Source organism: Pinus tabuliformis, chromosome 1_1, assembly GCF_031772625.1.
Source record: "Pinus tabuliformis cultivar Carrire ecotype Pingquan chromosome 1_1, CPIR1, whole genome shotgun sequence".
In the NCBI taxonomy this organism is placed as follows: domain Eukaryota; kingdom Viridiplantae; phylum Streptophyta; class Pinopsida; order Pinales; family Pinaceae; genus Pinus; species Pinus tabuliformis.
In genome coordinates this window covers 819142309-819148513 of record NC_142297.1, presented here as the reverse complement: position 1 = coordinate 819148513, position 6205 = coordinate 819142309, and positions in this window count along the sequence as shown.

Genomic DNA, 6205 nt, shown 5'->3' with positions numbered 1-6205 from the left:
AGACAAAATTGAAGGTCTTAATGATCACTTGGCAGCCAAATTCGTGGGAAGACAAGGGAGAGGATTTGTAGGAAGGTGTCCCCTTCATTTATGGGCCCTTACCTCGAATTCTCCACCATCAGCTCGGAGTTCAAGGGCCACCGAATCAATCAGCACAAGGGCAGCCAAGCAAGTCAAGTAGGACTGTTGTTAACTCCAAGTTTTGGTCAGCCGATTCCCTAAAGTTTAGGAGGACTGTTGGGTCCTCAATTTGTATAAATAAGAAGGCTTAGGGCCTCATTTTGGTTAGCCAGTGTAGCCAGTGGATGTTAGCTAGTTAGCCAGTAGATAGTTAGCTAGTGGTTAGTCATTTTGTAGCCAATAGTTAGCTAGTTTATAGTTCGATTTGGATGCAATAGATTAGCTTTGCTTTTAGCTCATTTGCAAGTTCTTCTTGTGGACAGTTTTGATGTAACTCTTCATTTCTTGATCAATAAAGATGAATCCAGCTTTGCACCAGCTCTAAATCTCTCTTAGGAGGCTGTAGCTCTTGGGGTTGGGCCCATCTCAAGCGCCCAGGACCTCCTTTGTTTACTATCATGTGTCTTTGCTGCGTTCTTAAAATAAAATCTGCTCTTTAAATTTAGATATTTCTTTGTTACTTAGATTTCTTTTGATGGTTAAAGTAGCCTTTTATGTTTAGAATAGAGTGTTTGGATTTAGTCATGCATTTATATCTCTTTGATAATGTTCTTTTCACATGCTGTACGTGATTCTTGTCATGAATAAAGTTGCTGTTCACAGATTTCATTAAACTATTAGATAGATCATCTGATATTTTGCTTGTATGCAAGACGTAGTTGGTTTGATCAGGTAAACACTATGCAGGGTGCCTTCATCACCTCCTCATTCATCTGAGCCTCATCCAGATCAGCTCCTCCATCACCAAGTCTGTTTCCTCATCTCCCATCTGCTCTTTTGCCACGTAACCCTACCTTCTCGCCTTTCCATTGCCTAAACCTTCTTTGATGCAAGCTAGACTTCCACACCCTCTCATCACCTCATCCCTCAGTCATTGGGTCATTCCAGGCCCCTACCCTACCTCCCTACCCATTCATGCATCCTCTCCCACTCACCTATCAGTCAAAAACCAAATCACGAAACATCCTGTAGAAGAATTACAGAACTTCCTGTAGGAACCCCTGCAAACTTCCTGTAGAAGCTCATAAACACGATTTCTTGGAAGCCAAACTTTGTGAGACTCTTTGGAAGGGTGTTAGGGACCCCTTAGACCCTCTATGAACCTTCCCAACCTTTCCCAAGCATTTCTCCTCCTTGATCCACCTCTGCACAATCAAAAATAGTTAGAAGCACATGCATGATAATTCCAACAACTTAAACAAAAATACAAAAAGATGTTTTCTTCTGATATAGGTAGTCTAGACACATGTATTTTACCTTCATAGAAGTAATGGCATCTCTTTTAGTAGTTTGCATGCTCTCATTTTTGCATCAGTAGGACTAGTTGGTAGAATTAGGGTTTGCTAGGGTTTGCTAGGGTTTGTGTTTCTTTTTGGCTTTCAGTTTCTTTCCGCAAGTAGATTAGCTTCCTTTGAGTTAGCTTTCATCCATCAGTTAAAAAGCTTCTTCTAAGAGCTCATAGAAGTTGGCTTGAGCTCGTAGCAGACTTGTGCTAGCTGACCAAGTGACAGCTGCGGCAAGAGCTAGTACTTGTGCATACAACACCGTCGCTTCCAAGTTTGTTACGACCTACCGGGTTGATAAAATTAAAGAAGGGAGTTCCAGGAGTTGTAGCATTATTGCTACAATACTGGGGCTCACCATATTTTTGGCGCCGTTGCCGGGGAAGCGTCAAGGTATTGGTGATTGTCGCTTTTCTTCTATTTTCCACTACAAACTTCTTCTAAGTAGTTTATTTCATTTCCATTATGCAATTTCGTTTATGAAAAACTAGATTAGCATTTCCTGCTTTCATACATTATCATTTCAATTCCGCAATTTCATTTATGCAAGTGTAGATTAGCATTTCAATTCTGCAAGTGTGGACTAGCATTTCATTCTTGCAATTTCATTTGAGCAAAATAGATTAGTCCTTTCCTTCTTTCATTTCAATTCCGCATTTTCGTTTCAGCAAGATAGTTAGTTGCAGTTCAACCTATTTTAGTTTTGCAGGTACAAGAAGAGAAATGCAAAAATCAACCAAAAAATATTTCATTTCATGCCTTGTAGGAGTAGAGATAAGTTAGAAAAATGATTGCACAACACCCCCATTGCTTCACACAGGAAACCTTCTCTCTCTTCTTCGATGGCTGTGATTAAAGAACCCTTAGGTGGACATCAAGGCATATTTAAAGAACCTCTAGGGGAGAAGAAGAAGAAAGCATTCCTCTGAGAAAATGGCTACAAGTAGAAATGTTGGGAGCAACATCTTGTCCAAAGATGAATTTGAAAATCAGATCAAAGATTTCAAGAGTGATATGAGGCAGTTTCTTGCCATGCAACTGGATACCTTGCGGATCCAACAGAAGCAAGAGGAAGCCAAGAGGGCTTTGGTCATTTTTTGTCCTAGGTGCACTAGAAAGCATCCTAGGAACGAATGTCCAATGCACTCTCTAGAAGTGTGTTTCATTTGTGAAGAATACCATCCTACAAATCAGTGCCCTTCCTTGCCTGGACTTAAAGTTTTATATCAGAGAGCCAAAGGAGCCACTGAACCACTCCATTATATGAACCAAAGGAGGCCACATGAACCTAGATATTATCAGCAGGAAGTGCAAGGGACATCCGAGACCTATTATGACCCCTATCAAGCCACTTTCATGCCTTCTTGGGGTCCCCCTGCTCATCCTTCCTGGTCTACACCTCCTCCTTGGTCATATTCTCCTTGGTCCTTCACAGATCCAAATTATGCCCTACCAGTTGCTCATTCATTTCACTCTTATGCTCAGCCACAGCCTCAGTGGAATGCACCTTATAAGGAGTGGAGGCCCCAGTACAACTCTCATCCCGCTCATTTTCCTCCACCACCTGCTCATCCACAACCATCGCCTCCTCCTCCACCAATGCAACCCCAAATGCCTACCCAACCACAATGCCATCCATCTCCATCTCAATTTCACACCTCCACTCAACTACCCGTACCATTTCCAAAGCCATACAATGGAGTAGCTCAATCCAATTGCAAAGTTGAGGCACAACATGTCCAAATGACTCCTCTTGAGCTCAATGATCTTCACCATAGCTCAGGAAAAGAATTGCAAAAAATAGATCATATTGAAAGCATTGAAGGATCACATCCAGCAAAAGAAGATTCAAAAGAGGAGATCAAAGAACCATGCTCTGCACTTGATGAGGAGAAGAGATCAGAATCAGAGATCGAGAGAGTTCCTTCATGGTTACCATCAAATCTTCCATGTATTCAAGAGAAAGATCAGCGAAAGGAGGAAGATGAGAAAGTCATGATAGAAAGTGACATGAAGAATGATCCAGATCAGCAAAAGGACCAAGGATATCAAAGCTATATTGAGACATGGTTCCAGACAGTCACTAAGTTGCAGCAGTACTCTCTTCCTCAGCTATGTTTGATCCCTTCAAGGTCAGATCATTTGGTCTCTGAGATCTGGATACCTATCCAAGCATGCATTTCGAGCCTCCACATCATTTTGTCTCTAATCTCGATGTGCACATGGCTCCATTGGAAGTATTCTTATACTTGAGAACGATTTTGTTTTTCAAGTAGGGTAGGGTAGAAAAAAAAAAAGAAAAAAGAAAAAAGAGAAAAAAGAAAAAGAAAAAAATGAAAAAAGAGGAAAATAGAAATCTAAGGTGAAAACCTCCTCGGAGGCGCCTTAGATTGGCTCATTGATTGAAAACCTCCATGAGGCGGTCAATGGGTTGGAAAAAAAAAAGAGAAAAGATAATAAGATCTCTGGGTGAAAACCTCCCTTGGAGGTGCCCAGGGCAGGCAATTAGGGTGAAAACCCCCATGAGGCGCCCTAGTTGTTTTTCAAAAAAAAAAAAAGAGAAAAAAAAAAATAAAAATAAAACTAATTCCATTGGCTAATTGCAGGTTGCAAGAAGGACGTTTCATGACAGGAGGAGCACTCAAATCAAGGTTAAAGGAATTTTTCTTGTGCCTTCTACAGGAAGCTCTGTATTTCTAGAGGAAACATCTTGTAGAACCTTTGGACGAACCAAATTCAAGTCTAAAATGGAATCTGATGGTGGGAATCTGTTGATTAGGCCTACAAGCACTTGTGTGTCCATCCCTTGCCTTTCTCCAACATTTTTTCCACCTCGTTGTGCTTCTCATTGTGCTTCTACATGAACTTCCTGTAGAAATTGTGGGAAACTAGACATGGATTTCAAAAAGTGGTTTGGCGAACATGGTATCTTCATCAAGGGTTTAGAAGCCCTCATGCAATCTTCCAACTCCTCCTCCATCATCTCCATACCTGCATCACATCCCAAGCTCAGTTTTCCCTTCCATGCAAACACTTGGAAAATGCCTTGAAGAAAAAAACACATGGAACAAAATTTGTTTTTGCCATAACCTGAAAACCATGCATCCATTTGAAAAACCGTTTTATGGGGAATTGTACAAGGGTGATGGCAACATGCTTGAGCAGTTTCAGCCAATTCCGGTGCACGGTTTCCATGAAATCAACCTCCATCACCATCAGCCATTTTTGCATTTTCTCCATATCCGTGCATCCGTTTCAAAAACTATTTCATGGGGATATGCATATGGGTGATAGTAGCCTACCCAAGCAGTTTCAGCCGATTCCGATGCACGGTTTCCGAGAAATCGAGCTCTAAAATCTTCAGCCATTTTCCATTTTTCTCGAAATCCATGCATCCATTGATCACGATTTTGCTATGAGAGATGCATAATGATGATAGGAACATGCTCACCGAGTTTCAGATCAATCCGGTTTACCGTTTGAGAGCAATGGTGAAAACAAGTTCTGGTTTTGTGACCATGCAGTAGCAGCAGCTTGAAGGTGCAGATCTAAACGTCGAAACAATTGCATGCAGCTCAGATCCGGCCAGAGGACACCTGCACAAGGACAAACAATCAAAAATCATCAGCCAAGCCCTCATGCAACCAAAGGATCCAAGCATGCAGCAGCAGAACATGAGCATGCAGCAGCAAAAAGCTTCACAAGCAGCCGTTCGACTTCCAGTTCAAACAACGCTTGGTGGGTGAATACGACACGTGTGCTCAGCCATCTTAGGAAGAAAACTGGAAATAGGTAGTAAAACTCCAGCGTGATTGATGGACGTGATTACAGGCAGAGAACAAACAGTCTGGTGAACGTGATGGACGTGATTAGTGGTGGTTGTTTAAACGGTCTGCATGGGGCCAACGTGCACTTGGCCAGCTCACCCTCCATCAACGGAAGTCTCCATAAACAGCCAATGAAAATCTCACCTCCGTTGTTTCCAGTTTATCATCGTCCTTGCAGCTGCAACAAGCTCCATACCACCTCCATAGTAGCAAACCAATCTTTCTCGGCCATTTTTCAGAACCCTCCTGCTTATCGGCATTCTACAGGGAGCACTGTTTCGTTCTACAGGAAACGAGAGCCGCCTATAGGAAGGCGTCTACAGGAAAGGCAGAGAACAGCTCTGCGGAAGGAAAACCCAGAATTTTCGTTGAATTTGGAGCTCCAGATGAGGTAGGCTCGAAAAAAACTCCTCTATGCATGGTTTGTTTGTGCAAGGTGGTGAATTAAACATGGCATCGGATTGGACAATCAGTGAAAATCTGCCTGTGTATTGGAAATAGAAAGTTTGCCTGTGTGTTGCACTGAGTTTCTCAGTTGTGTCTGCATCAAGATTCTTCTCCACGTTTCCTGTTTCTAAAATTCTCTTATAAGGAAGGCATATGCAGCTGTGAGAGCCAGCCTGTGGATGAAAATTTTAAAATTTGCATATCTGAATGTGCCCTGAGAAGAAAACTTGGTCTTTGTCCTCTATCTGTAGAAGAAAAACTCTTCCTTTCATAACCAGATCGCTGAGAGCTAAGTCACAGCAGTCTTGAAACCAGCATTCCCTATTTTCTTCTTCAGTGACTGGTTGAATGTGGGACAAAAATGAATGAAGGGATTCCAGACCAGATGGCCCATCATGGGCTCATCAAATTATTAGTAGAAGATGCCCTGCACACCTACATTGTCCCCATATCATGGGAAATCTTCCA